The sequence below is a fragment of the Schistocerca gregaria genome, chromosome 7 (genome assembly GCF_023897955.1).
Source record: "Schistocerca gregaria isolate iqSchGreg1 chromosome 7, iqSchGreg1.2, whole genome shotgun sequence".
In the NCBI taxonomy this organism is placed as follows: Eukaryota; Metazoa; Arthropoda; class Insecta; order Orthoptera; family Acrididae; genus Schistocerca; species Schistocerca gregaria.
This window is the reverse complement of record NC_064926.1, coordinates 471,229,403-471,245,290: the sequence shown is the minus strand read 5'-3', so window position 1 is coordinate 471,245,290 and position 15,888 is coordinate 471,229,403.

Here is a 15,888-nt window from a genome sequence, read left to right as displayed (position 1 = left end):
TGATTCCTGAAGGGTTCTGATATCGAGAAGGCTATTTACACCTACACTGAAAATGTACTTCATTCATTAAATAACAAGTTACAAACAGTAGATATTTTCTGTGATTTGTCAAAGGCATTTGATTGTGTGAACCACAACATCCTTTTAAATAAATTAGAATTCTATGGTGTCATGGGCAGTGCTGCAAAATGGTTCAAGTCATAGCTCGCTAACAGGAAACAGAGTATCAGTGCAAGGGACTAGTGAATTAAGTCATCAATCATCATCAGAATGGGAAGAAATTACATGTGGTGCCCCACAAGGATCCATCTTAGGGCCATTGCTTTTTCTTGTGTATATTAAAGATCTCTCATCAGTTACACTGCCAGAAGCAGAGTTCGTTTTCTTTGCAGATGACTCATGTATTGCAATTAATAGTATGTTGAGTGTAGTTCTAAAAAGATCTGCTAATGATATTTTCATGGATATTAATAAATGGTTTAAAGCCAACTCACTGACATTTAACTTCGAAAAGACTCACTATTTGCAATTCACAACCTGTAAGAGGTTTCCACCCAGCATATACATTAAGTATGAAGAAGAGCAGATAGAAGAGGTTGAGAGTCTTCAATTCCTGGTATTACAACTTGATAATAAATTCAGTTGGGAGGAGCAGACCACAGAACTGCTGAAACGCCTTAACAAATCTGTATTTGCAATTCGAGTTTTAGCAGACATAGGCGACATAAAAATAAAAATGCTTGCATACTTTGCCTACTTTCATTCCATGATGTCATATGGTGTAATATTTAGGGTTACTCTTCAAGTCAAACAAAAGTTTTCAGAGTCCAAAAACGTGTTATATGTGTTATTTGTGGAGTAAATTCATGGACGTCGTGCAGAAACCTCTTCAAAGAATTGGGTATACTAACTACTGCCTCTCAGTATATTTACTTCTTGATGAAATTTGTCCGAAATAATATGTCTCTTTTTCCAACAAACAGCTCAGTTCATACATACAGTACCAGGAACAAAAATGGTCTGCACAAGGACTTAAAAGCACTTACTTTAGTTCAGAAAGGGGTCCACTACTCAGGAACACTCATCTTCAATAATTTTCCAGCAAACATTAAAATATTAATTATAAATAAAGATCGGCTTAAAAGAAGTCTGAAAAACTTACTAGTGGCCAACTCCTTCTACTCCATTGACGAAATTTTTAATAGAAACAAGTAATGTATTGTATATATTCACACTATTAGTATTGTTATTTCAGCATTTAAAAAAATTGACATTTTACACCTCCACGAGGATCTCCACAGCACGGATCTATGGAACGAAACACTAATCTAATCTACACAGATGATGAAGAATTTGAAACAATGTACAGTGAGGTACAGGAAATTACTGATGCAGCTAAAGCGAAGAAAATTTAATTGTGGTGGGTAAGTAGATTTGGGTAGTAGCAAGAGGAAGACATGGAAAAATAGTAGAAGCACTTGGACGAGGAAGGGGGGTTGGGGGGAGACAAAAGAGTAAATCACCTGGAAGAATTTACACAGAGCATGATGTAATTATCTGTAACACATGAAATAAGAACCATGAAACAAGGTTGCATACTAGAAGAGACTGACAGACGGAAGTAAGATTGAGACTGATTATGTAATGGTAAGGCAGTGGTTTGGGAATCAGATTTGAAATGTAAGACATTTCTTGGGGCTGATGTGGACTCTGACCATAATTTGTTTATGAACTGCAGACTAAATCTGAAAATAAGTGCAAAAAGCAGAAAATGACAGACATGAGCCCTGGATAAATTGAAGGAACCAGAGGTTGTTTACAGTTTCGCAGGGAATACTAGGCAACATTGCACCAAAAAAGGGGAAAAGAATACAACAGAGGACAACTGGGAGGCTTGAGAGACGAAAAGGGAAGGAATCAGAGGATCACATATGAGAAACTCAAGTGCTACTAGAGATGCCTGGATAACTCAGGGATAACGAATTTAATTTGACGAAAGGCGAAAGTATAAAAATAGAGCAAATATAGCAGGTGAAACAGAATACACACGTCTTAAAAAAATATTGATAGAAAGTGCAAATTTGGTAAGCAGCAATGGCTAGAGATCAAATGCAACGCTGCAGAAGCATGCATAACAAGAGGAGAGACATATGTCCCCTATTATTAAATAAGATGTAAGTAATGAGAAGATACTTAATAGATATTGGCAAAAAAAGCACAACTGAACTAAAAGTTGCTATCGATTGATGCGATTCATGCTGAATTATCATGTGATAGTCACTTTCGTAAGAGAAGAAACTGTGTATGGTAAACGCGGAAGAGGGAGACTAGGACTCTAGTACAGTAAGCAGGTTCAAATGCATGTAGGTTGCAGTGGTTATGCAGAGATGAAGATGGTTGCATTTATATACAAATACTTGCGTATTTTCTTAAACATTTAATTAACATCAGAGATTTATTAAGCGAAGGTAGCTGTTATAGTAGCTCATAGAAACGAAATATATGTATCCAAACAAGAACATGCAACACGCGGACCGTGAGATGAATTATTGATTAATTGGACGATTTCTACTGTGACAGCGGGAGCAATCGAAAGGGAACTGTTGACATAAAAGAAAGGCGTTTGGAACGATACATACAAGAAGATGGATTGTTCAGATCCATCAAGCGATTGCCCTTTCTGACAAAACGCAAATGCTATTCCATTTACCAATTCCAGAGGTTTTCCTGCAGAAAGCTTTCTGAGGAACAAGCTGTCAGCGGGGCATCGTTTATCACTTCCTCACAGAGAACATGTAGTACTACTTCTCTTGCAGAGGCGTCCACATGGAGCAGCGTCCTTTCAGTCTGCGAAATCCTGTAAGGACCGGACGCAGTCTTCATTTCATTAACCACGCGTAATGCGGGTACACGATATCTTCCACTTACTTCGCTGCTATTCTCTACGCTACAAGACACATTAGAGCTCGCGTTAGCAACTTCGTGTGTTTCACTTCTGGAGGTGAAATGCATTGTTTGAATGTACATAACATTTATCCTCGGTGTATAGTGCATCCAACTCACATATAACCTTGAGACACTCCACATATTTTCGTTTAGTGTGTAAAGTAGAGATGTTTATCTTCCTTCACAATCTATGTTTAGGTGCAAAGCATGTACCGTATCTCTCACCTCTCAGATACAGGTATTTTCAAATCCTTCAGAGTTTCTGACGTAGGTCACAGGCCTTTTAATTATTCATCCAAGTGGTGTCATAAAAGCTCGCTGAAGATGTGTTAGACCATTCTCTTAACACATCACCAACTCACTATTTCCACTGACATGAACTGGATCACTATCACAGTTGAAGACAAAATATTCTTGCATCAGTAGAAGCGTCGTTTCATTAATGCGGTCATCTAAAATGTTTGCTTAAACATAAACTGTTAGCCGGCCGCGGTGGCCGTGCGGTTCTAGGCGATGCAGTCCGGAACCGCGGGACTGCTGCGGTCGCAGGTTCAAATCCTGCCTCGGGCATGGATGTGTGTGATGTCCTTAGGTTAGTTAGGTTTAAGTACTTCTAAGTTCCAGGGGACTGATGACATCAGAAGTTAAGTCCCATAGTGCTCAGAGCCATTTGAACCATTTTTATAAACTATTGAAAACAACTATCTATTGGATTAAATAACTATAGAACAGTGATTATATTTCAACTACAGCTGGAGACAAAGCATATTGTACTCTTCCCTGGTTATTTCTCACACGATAAATGTACTGTTATATGAAACCGTTGAAAAATTTAAATTAAGTTCTGCTATAGGCCTGTGGCCGAGGTTTTGTGCTTCTTCCACCATCGAACTCTGTTTGCTGTAGGATAATAAGAGTGGACTAGAAAGAGAGTTATGAACTTCGTGTACTGACAACGAAATGTGATGGTCATTAAGAATGATTCCACAGTAAGGGAACTCAGAAAAGATGGAAGACTAGACAGATGCTAGCCTACCATTTATTTCGGGATCAAGAATGGGCCGTGACGAGAGTTCTCTCTGTCATCCAGGTGGAAGGTCCCTGTCGGGTCGAACCCGACTCGCTGTCCACCTGAAGGTCAGACCTGAAACTCTACCAGCGTACCCCACCTGCTACCTGGAATGCTGACTAGTATGTACATATATATTTTTAGTAATTTTTTATTTTTATCTTATTAACTTACAAGTTAATTCAATTTTGTGAATTGGAAATGATTTGACACCTGATGGAATTCACTGTCGTTGGATGTTATCGGCCGGTAACCTCCATTTAGAAGATGCCTCGTTCATTAGCTGCAACAGCTCTCTTCTTTCCCAGGTCTTAATACGCTGTGCCGCTACTTCTTAATGTTAACAGAAGCCCATCAGTTTGTTGAGGTTGTTAAACAGTTTATTTAGGTGCCTTTTTTCGATGGTCATCATAATCATTTTAAAGTTAGAGTCCAATGCTTTGAGTGGGGTTATCGGTCCATATCATTAAATGGTGGTTGTCAGCATACAGTGACTGCAAAACAATGTTGTGTTCACTAAAGTAAATCCATTCCAACTCAAAATTACTAAAACGTTCCTATTGACATGCGTCCATTGAAATTCCGTGGTTATTCGTTACTGTTATCACACTTTCGAATTATTTACGAAGTCAGTTCGATTCTTTCATGTAATGATACAGATGTAGCATTCAGTAGCTAGTAAAAGTAAAATTCAGTGCTCCAAACGGTGGCAGAACGCAGCCAAGTCCTTGCTGCACCGCTGTCGTTGTGGTGTTCAGTCTGTGACGGGACATACCGTAGATGGCATACGCGACTGACTTTGGCTGTGCGCGTCGTTTGGTTCAAACACACAGCAGTGCCGCAGATGAAAGGCTGAAGTGGATCACTGCAATTAATATATATGTATTTCTTGGACTCTGATTCATGAGCAAACCACTCAACAAAGAGTCAAGTGTAAAATGTCGTTTCATTCACATTTTTTCCCACTTCTAATGATGCATCTAGTTTTAAGAATGAATTACTTCATAAGAAGTTGTGAAAAAGGCCGACGATTGCTCAGAATCGTCGTGTGTCGTAAGTGCTTGGCATTTCTGCGGTGGGGTGGACCAAACATATAAACGCCGTGGACATCTTTCTCGTTCCCACTTGGTTGTTCGGAGTTGAAGGCAGAAACTATACTGGTCTGGGTGGTGACTTAGCAGCGCCCTTCTAGGACATGGAAGATTTTTCGTGAGGATGGTCACTACACTTAGAAATATTCCACACAGTAGCTCAGTGGGCAGTTTGAGAGATCTGCAGGGGTCAGTACTCTGATTTATTCGGAGTAACGTGCATTTTTCACGTGTTAAGCCAGTTCGGAGTGATCATATACTGATTGTGAATCGATCTCTAAGACTGTTATCGGGGACTTTGTTTATTTCAGCGCTATCAGCACTCAGAATCATTCCATCGCCTGCGAATATCGGACCTGCATTTTTTGTGTTTAGTCTCAAAACAAATTCTGAACAATTCTGAGTTGTGAACACATGCAAGTGTGTCAATAACAGTGTTAGAGACTACAGGCAAGAGCGATATTCGAGAGCTGAATGGCACCTTGATGACAATAAAGGAAATTACAAACAGTAACAGAGCAATGACAGAATGACATATTAAATATTTTTCTAGTTTGGAATATGAGGTGCTAAATAATACACGTGCATTGTAGAAGTTAACAGAAGGGTAAACAGAAGTAGTGGGATAAAGCGGATTCTGGCTCAGTTTCGATATCAATTTGATATCAAATTAATTATGCAAATTAGTTAATATATCAATTACTTACCCCCACACCCTGATGATGTCATGGTTTTCCCCCAACCAGCATGTGGGTCCACCTTAGGTCCCCTACTGTGGCATAATCCAAGATGGTGGTCCAGCCTAGGATAAAATGGCGGGAAATTGATATTTATTGGTGGAAATTCAAGTTTATTGACAGGAATATCAAATTTTGTGTTTATTCACCTTGAGTTTTGGAGACCAACTGGCCTAGTTCACAACATCATCTCCATCATGGTGGTCCAAAAAAAAAGGATGATAACCAATAGGAATGCTGAATCCAGTCATGTGATAGGCTTTGACCAATGAGATTGCAGTATCTGGTGATGTCATCAGAGGAGCCTAACAAGTGTCTGTGTGTCTTTCTATATATGTCCACTGCATGTTAGTACCTGATGTAGACAGTATTATGGCAGGGTGGGTGAAACAACTTTGTCACAAGGACTTTGTTGCAGGTGACTGGTCCTGTGAAGATGTAAGAGAAGACCTGAAGAAGAACAGAATAGTGCTTCCTGATAAAATATGAACAATTATTGTATGTCCATCCAATCGTGACAGGACTAATGTTCTCATGATTCTGCTAACACGCTTACATGGAGTCCAATTTTAACATCTTTGTTTTCAAAATCATTGTTCCAACCCACATATCAGCTATTACAGGAGATATTGCATGGTGTAACAGGTGTTACACCATCCCCCATCTGAAAAAGTGAAGGCAAATACTGTATTCATATTTGATTATGTTCCTGTGGAAAAGCAAGACCAAATTCGAAAATATTTCTGTTTCGCTTATCATATGAATGCTGATGTATTTTATCTAACCCAAACATATTCCAGAATCAGTAAACAGCAAAATATTTCTGTTTCGCTTATCATATGAGTGCTGACGTATTTTATCTAACCCAAACACGTTCCAGAATCCGAAAACAGCTGGTCAGAGACAATTCAAACCTCATTATAGCCTTCAAACAAAACAGTCTGAATTTAAAACACATTTACCAACCACTGGTAGGAACTGACATGTCATTCAATGATTTTGTAAAGATATGTGTTGATTGCTCGAATCACTGACAGTATGGGTTTTTCATTATTAATAAAACAAGGAAACTGAATGATGGCATGTATAGGAGAAACTTCCAAGCGTGTCTGTCTATATACCCAGGTAAGACAGGTGAGTACATCAGTATACACTGCACCATGGACAAATTCGCACGCATCTCTGATCCTCAACCTAAGAGAATGGGTGTACATAGACAGAACATGCGCTTGTACATGGGCGCAAAAATGTAGGCAATTGTGCATAAAGTTGTAGGTATGTGCAGAGAGTTAGTCATATTACTGGGCTCTTCTGAGAATGATCAGTGGATTAAATGAGTTAGTTAACGAAATCGGTAAGAAAGTAACCGACTTAACTGAAAAGGCTGACGCTATTGGGGGGGGGGGGGGGGGAGGGAGCAGATGTAGAGGCCCTTCTTATTGAGAAGGGAGAGCAGCCACGTAGTGAAGAAGAAGAGAGGATACATAAAGACTCACGTTGCAGAGAAGTTTGATTAGTATAAATCGAGATGTCGAGGAAGCAGTTAGTCATTCAGGAGAGGAAAGCAATTCGAGAGAAATTACTTTGCTAATGTTATGGCATATGGATCAACAACAAACACTAAGAAAGACCTCTAACCTGTTACTGAATCTCTCAGGTAGCTCTCAACAAAAACGAAACCACACGATAACGATGGTGCTGGCATTGACGAATTCATTGTCTACCAGGCCCTGGCTCGATAGACAAAACATCTGCGTCAGCAGGAGAAGACCGTACATGCTGGACAAGCAGCCTATAACTGTAACTGATGACAGAATACAGACTGGTGATAGTTTGAGAGGAAAATTGGCTTAACGAACCTTATTTTCCTAAGACCCCCGAAAAAAACCACAAATTATTCAGTTAATAATAGGTAAATGTACTGTGAAATGTTGCATTCGACTGACGTACATAAGAACGCAAAAAGGCAGAGCAAAAAAAACATATAAAACCAATACTCGATGGTGAAAACATCACCAACAGCGGTGATGTTATTGACATTGTGCGTAAAGGAATGAATAATCGAATCCCGCAATGTATATATAATGACAACCCTAACGAGCTAATAGATCGACTACTGCCACTCATGGCATCAGCTCCTGCAGATGATGAAGCTCATTCGAAATGAGGTTGTTTCAGTAATCTCCGAGATTACAGGGAAAGCTATCATCGAATAACTGTGGAGGCAGTCGTTCGAAAACTGCACAAACCAGCACGCAAAACATATCCTCGTAGGTATGTTATGATTAAAGGTTTGGATGACTTATGGCAGGCTGATCTTGTAGGTATGAGGGAATATTCACATGTGAATAATGGATTCAAATATATTTTAATGGTTATTGATACATACTCCAAATTTGCCTGGGCATAACTTCTTAAAACAAAAACAGGGGGAAACGTCGCAGATGTGTTTGAGCATTTGTCGCAGACAGCAATGAAATGATGCCGAGACAGCCTTCAAACCAATCACGTTGGAGAGTTTTACAATAGGTATTTCAGGGCCATTATGCGGCGGTATGGGATACATCACTACGCAACATTCACTCACCTGAGGGCAAGTACCGTGGAACGTCTGAAGATAACAATAAAAGGTCAACTGCAAATGCGTTTTAATCTTCTCGACTCATACAACTAAATAGATATCCTACCAGAAATAATTACACAGTACAATCGAACCAAACATAGCACAATAAAAGTGAGACCAATCGAAATTTGTGATAATGGACTAATGTATAGGGTGTATTATCGTAATAAAAACCTGGATCCATGTAAACAGAAGTTTAATGCAGGTGATTTAGTATGTATCTCAGAACACAGGACAGCATTTGAGAAATCGTACCTGCTAAACTGGTCAACAGAGATATTTACAGGTTCCTAAGAGCAGAAAACGAATCCTGTAACTTATATCTTGAAGGACAGTACAGGTGAAGAAATTGCAGGTTGCTTCTACATCGAAGAGTTGCAGAAAAGCTCAGAACCAGATGTGATCTCATGGAGAGAGTCATAAGACATCTGGGAAATAGAGCGCTAGTGAAATGGCTTGGTTTTACTGCAGCACAAAACAGTGAGGGATTCACAGTCCACGACCACTGTAGTAGCATAACATGTGTGCTAGGAGACGCATTAGAGGGGGTGGTGGTATTCTAGACAAACTACCAGTGGAATAAGTCATCCCAAGACGTACCCACTGTGGACCTGGAACAAAGCTTCAAGAAAGCGAAATTAATCTACTCGAAGAAGCGCAAATGGATCACGACATTGCTACACTGCAAATAAAGATCTCCAAAGTCGTCACGTTGCAGACCGTATTTTAGCTAATAAGTCTAAGGCGATACGCAGAAGAAAGGATCTTGGTATGGGTCAGCGCACCGCAGTATTTGCAGTTAATAAAGCCATGTGTGGGGAAAATAAAGTTTTTAGGAGTGATGAATTTCAAGCGAGCTATGAATTCTGCCCGTTGTGCACTAAACAAGACGACTGGGAAGCAAAGTGTTTCAAGAACTATATAATGCCAGCGATGTGTGCACCCTAAAACGCCCTGAAGCAGAAAAGAGCGAGAAGAAGAGGAGGATCGGTTGAAGGACCTCGATTTCTGCCGATACCTAGACATCTGGTTGTTTTCTTCCATCCCTCATCCCAGCTCTCTCCATCCTCTCAGTGGTGGGGTCCCTAGCTGGTGGTGCTGCAGCTATTGCTCGAACTACAAGAACGTGCAAAACTCAAAGTGCAGTTAGAAGAAGCAAGAAGACACAACCGAATGATGGAAACCACGGCCAACGGAAAAGGACTATACCTGAAACCACATAAATAAAAAACAGCCCATTAGCAGTCCTACCAGATCGTTCACTCATAAATACTGATCTACTTAAGTTTGATAGAAAAAAAATTCTACAGTCCCAGATTCCATGGCGTTTTTATGCAGATACATTACCGAAGACTACTTGAAAAATTGTTGAATGTGGTATTGTGAATTTAGGTGTTGCTGGAGGTCCCATCACCCACTGGGTGGCAAATGTTATAAAAAATGCAAAAACCGTCTACTCTTTGGACTCATTCGGTGACCTGCAACCGTCAGAAGAATTACAATAATACCTCACTCACTGAACACGCGTGTTCTACAATTTTCGACGCTATCAGGATTATAATTCACACCTCTACTGGCATCTATGCATCATGTTTCTCTTGACGTTTACAAAGAAGAAGAATCTGTAAGGTAGAGCTTTAAACATTCCTTCATCAGTTGAGGTTCAAATGCAATGTCGTACTTTGACTTTAAAATATCGATCATCTGTATTATGTGCAAATTACTTCCTGCCAATTTATTTGAGCATTGGTGGATGGGGTATTGCACTGACTGGACTGGAGACGTATAACAGCATCCAAAATATCGTCAAAGATAACAACAAACTGTATCAGGATATTAATAGTGAAAAAGACATTGTGGAAATAAAACCTGGTGCATACGATATCAACGATTTAACCGAAGTCTTATGACGGCCTGGAAAAGGTGTTGAGCTATGTGTAAACATCGGTACACCTAAATCTGAAATAAATATTGTGAATGCAACGATTGAATTTAACCAGAAAGGTTCAATAAGGCACCTGCTGGATTTCACAAAACGACATATTTTGAAGAAGAATTCTAGTAAATTTTACAAGTCGCCTCAGACAGTGGACAAAGTACTTGTCAGTAAAATCCGAGTCGAGTGTAACATTGCAATGAATTCCTAACTCAACGACAGTCTGATTCACACTACTTACGGATTCTTCCCGATAGCTGCAAGGGAGTGTAAGATTGTTGGAGTCCCATCAATGCAATATAACTTCCAGTAACACTTCAGACCTTGGACTATTTGGAGCTGCATGCTGTGGACAAGCAGAAAAACCTGGGATATTAAGACCTCATCTCAGCTGGAGATGCCCAGATTCATCGCACTTGCGTTTCAGACAGATAGGAGTATAGCAGATAATTACACTGTATTCGGCAACTGCAAGTTAACTAATGCCAGATTCTACCTGAATTCAGAATTCCAGCCATACGAAAATTTACACCTGCACTGGGATTAAAATGTATACTGTCTAGCATGTGACATGTATGCAAGGTTCCATGCTTCTTGCTATGAAAGTACTGAAGAACAAGGAGGAGATGGTCTACTCAGTGCATGGAAATTCAAGGAGCTTTCACTGATCGTCTTAATAGACTGCTCGAAACAGAGCGAGATAATTAAATCTGGTCCTACAGATGTATGAACTGAATTTAAATCTTCGGCAAATTTCCTGGAACATACCGCAGTGTATGCTCTGGTTCTAGACAACCGCTTTATTAACTACTGCCCGCTCACTGCTGTTGTGCAACGAGCTGTATAAAGGACAGATGCTGCACCATATCCAGCGCATTCCATAATGGTATCTCAAGGTGTGAATATCATTGCAGACAATCATTGTTTCTATAATGATGAGAATACAAAGTTCTCATTTAAAGCACACACAGAAGATGCTGGAGTAATAGTGACATTCTCAGAAAACATAGCATCACCAAGGTCTTTCAAGGATGTGAAATGTGCTAAAACATGGGAAAGTGCAAAGTGGTTAACACATTTGCTACGACAGAATTCACTGCGAAGATCCTTGCATTATCTATAAAGATATCGTGACGTCGCTTTGATTACTCGACCACATGGATACCATCATCTACATAAAGAGGAAGGAGAAGATCTCATGAATGTGTCGAATCTTCAAGTTGGTACTATCAAGAACTGCAGTTCTATGGATTTCCTGCTCTCCATCGACTCACAAAGAGGCTGTGTGAAAACAGTGTTGCTGTGTCGGCTTATGAAAATATAAAATTACTTTTAAGTTGGATGAGAAATAAATGAATTTTTACCTGTATACTTTTTTTACTGATTTCATACTGATCCATGTAGTTTAGACGAGATACTGTTCCTGTGATTTTCCTCAAGCAGTGGAAACATAATTTTATACATTTTTGCTATATGTCTTTGGAAGTGGACATTGTCACATGCTATCTGTTCCCATAACCCAATAAGATCCATGATATGCAAACTCCCACATCACTATTTCATGCATTTTGTTCTCCTCCATCTTAAACAGAACCCTTTATGCACAGAGCCTTTATAAACTTTTGTGGGAGTAGGTATTTGTGAAATAATAACAAAGATGTATGGAAGTGAATAACATATTTTTTTTTATTCAGGGATAAATATTTACAGTAGTAATACTGCTTTACAGTGAAAAACCTTGTTGTTTTTACAATATAAAAATTAATATTTGCTATTAAATTCACAGTTCTTGTTACTGTTTGATTTTTTTTTTCACACACACATACACAAACACATTCACACTTCTTGGTTTTACAAATAACACTCGTAAAAAAATTTTACTTTACATTTCAGGACTGATTTAATACTTCCTACAATACCTACAATACTAGGTGGAAATATCTACGTTAATTGCAGTACTGATTACAGCCAAGGCAGGTATGCACTCTCTCTTACACTAATTCTGTTACTATTAGTGTTACTAGCAAAATTCCATCCAAACACAAACTTAATTTATATGCTGAAGTAGGAGCCTCTAAACATTTTCCACGTCAAGCAGCTGAAGTAATTTAATAACACAATGAAGTGGGTGGTTCTAAAATATCGATCCCAAACGGCTGCACTGAAATGAACTGGGTGGAAACCGCACTTAACACTAGTATGAGTTGGGCAGCTAGTGGTAGGTGGAACTTAACAACTATCCTATTTACACATGCACTCAGAGTTACACATGCACGTGACTCAGTGCAAGAGAGATAAATACTGTAAAATTATATTTTTCTGCATTTACAATATTAACTTTTTTATTTTCTACAGTTTTTAAACTATTTATATGTAGTTTTTAAACGTTTTATAGATACTTTTGCACATTTTTTCACTTTTTATAATTTTTTAAACTCTTAAGGTCATTTTGCTTCTGCATATTTATTAAGAAGAAAATAAACAGAATGTATTTACACACAGGCATTTATATTTACACAGGCATCCACACTCAAACACACTCACATGCATACACACATGGACACATAAGCTATCACCTATGCAAGCACACCATAAACATATAATATTTACATTATGATAAAAGATCCATGCTATTTGGCACAAGCTCTCACTCAACCAGTCTCTCTCTCTCTCTCTCTCTCTCTCTCTCTCTCTCTCTCTCTCTCTCTCTCTCTCTCTCTACCTCATTCACACAATCAGCATCCCAAGCAAATAGCATGACTGTGGGAGGGTTTCGATCCCATCATCAAAAATGTCTCCTTTATTGTCATAAGGTGACAATCCGACTTTAGATTGCAACACAGTGTACACCTTGTGACCTTGCGATCGAAATCTAGTTTGTCATACCATATGCAGAAGTTGCTGTAGAGAACCACAAACACCACCGTCCAGGCACTGCAAGTAGTCTTTGACCATGAGAACATGTTATGCTGCATGTCACTAAACCTTAGCCTGCCTCTGGATGGCACCATCTATTGTACAATATGCATACAATTTGGATCTGAAACCCACAAACTACACGATCATCAATCCATTCAACTCATCTTTCATTAAGCTGATAATCTTCGTGCTGAGAGAAACCATACCATAAGGGTTATCAGCTGCATCTCCATATGTGTCGAATTGATTACTGTGACACCTCGTTACTTAATACAGATTCCAGTCCTTAACCCAGTACATGAAGCTATCCGTATCTATATAAAGTAACTTTGGTTCCACAAAATGAGTCTTAGCAAAACTAAGAGCGGAACCGGTACATGTGAAGTTTGATATTTGCAGTATACATATCCCAAAATAGATCGGTTATGTAAACTATACTGAAACCTTAGACATCTCCACAGCAACAAAGTTACCATTGAAAATAATGACCCACTTAAAATTTGGTCTGTCGATGCAATTTCTTGTGCCCCAATGCCCCTAACATTCAGTCCTAATTAAAATATTATGTTCATGTCTTACATTTTGCATAGTTTTATCTAAAATAGAATTTTCATTAATTATAAAAATCTTTTGCAAAGCCACTAATTGGGGCCGCCCTTTTTTGTATTCATTTCAATATACTCCTTCAAACAAGGGCGCCGATTGAAGAAGATGTCTTTGGTGATTTACCTAGTTCCATCCCTAAGTTGAAGCACTGCTGAAGATTACAATAATGATTCACATACTACAGCTGGTGTCCAGCAATGGTCATCAGATTAGGGACAGTGCCTCCTTGTAGAACTTGTTGCTCTGGATGTAATGGCAAGTTGCTTGTCATTTCATGCACACTAACTAAGTATATGAGGTCCGCCTCCATCACATACCCTACATACGAATCAGCCGCCAGACCCATTATTTTGCACCTAATCCTAATTCGTATCATGTATCCACTGAAACCCACCAACTGGCAATGGCTGCATCATGGCATTCCTGTACATGTTATTCACATCCAAATATAGAATATAATTTGATTTGATGGATTCACTGAAGCCCACACCCATACATGGGTTATTTGCCTTGGTGTGTCTATGGACACACTAGCAAAGTCCCCATGAATCCCACACTCTACAGTCAAAAGTTCGATGCTGCACCTCGCACCTCGTTTTCTTGAGCACAGCGACCCAGGACAACCCAGGTGCCCTGTAATATAAGGCAGGGTCCAGAGAGTACATAGCCATGGACACGCTCTGGGAGTTTCCACAAAACATCTGCAAGCAAACACATATCAGTGTCTGTGTATAGTCTTGCGTAGTCACTCGAATTGGGAATGTTGAATTCCTGTGAGGCATTCATGGTGTGATCATCATCTGCATTAGTTATGGCATCACATGTGAGAGTACTGGTGAACGTAGATTTGTCAGATAGCCTGGTTTTGTCGAATTTCACCTTACTATCGAGATGCTCATATGGGAAAACTCCTTTCTTAGTTCAAATGGTTCAAGTGGCTCTGAGCACTATGGGACTTAACATCTGTGGTCATCAGTGCCCTAGAACTTAAAACTACTTAAACCTAACTAACCTAAGAACATCACACACATCCATGCCTGAGGCAGGATTCTAACCTGTGACCATTACGGTCACGCATTCCAGACTGAAGCGCCTGGAACTGCACGGCCACACTAGCCTTCCTCCTTTCTTATTCACAGGTTGAAACGTTTCCTCATCAGGGTACACAGATCAGATGATGTGCATATCCTCCTGAGGTAGAATGTCAACAAGTTTCTGGAATGAAGTCTGCATGAAACATAAACAGTCAAGGAAGCAGAGCACAATTTTTGGCATCATTCATCTCGGTAAAGAAATATACTTCTCTACTCTCTCAAGCACGACACTGACCTGATTTTTCTTCCTACCGAAATTAGTTAACTGCTCTGTTAGGAAGTGAATGTCTTTTTCTTTTCTTTTTTCTTTGGATCATCAGTCTTATGACTAATCTGATGCAGTCTGTCACGAATTCCTCTCCTGTGCCAGCCTCTGTATCTCAGAGTAGCACTCGCAACCTACAGCCTCAATTATTTGCTGGATGTATGCCAATCTCTGTCTTCCTCTACAGTTTTTGCCCTCTACAGCTGTCTCTAGCACCATGGAAGTCATTCCCTTACGTCTTAACAATTGTCCTATCATCATATCCCTTCTCTTTGTCAGTGTTTTCTACACATTCCTTTCCTCTCAGATTCTCCACAGAACCTCCGCATTCCTTACTTATTAGTCCATGTAATTTTCAAAATTCGTCTGTAGCACTGCATCTTAAATGCTGCGATTCTCATCTGTTCCGTTTTCCCCACAGTCCATGTTGCACTATCAATGCAATGCTGTGATCCATCTGTGCACCCTCAGAAATTTCTTCTCTCGGCCAAGAATTCCCGTAATGCCAGCGCTAGTCTGTTTTTGATGTCCTCCTTGCTCTGTCCATCATTGGTTCTTTTGCTGCCTAGACTGCAGAATCCCTTAAATTCATCGTCTTCGTG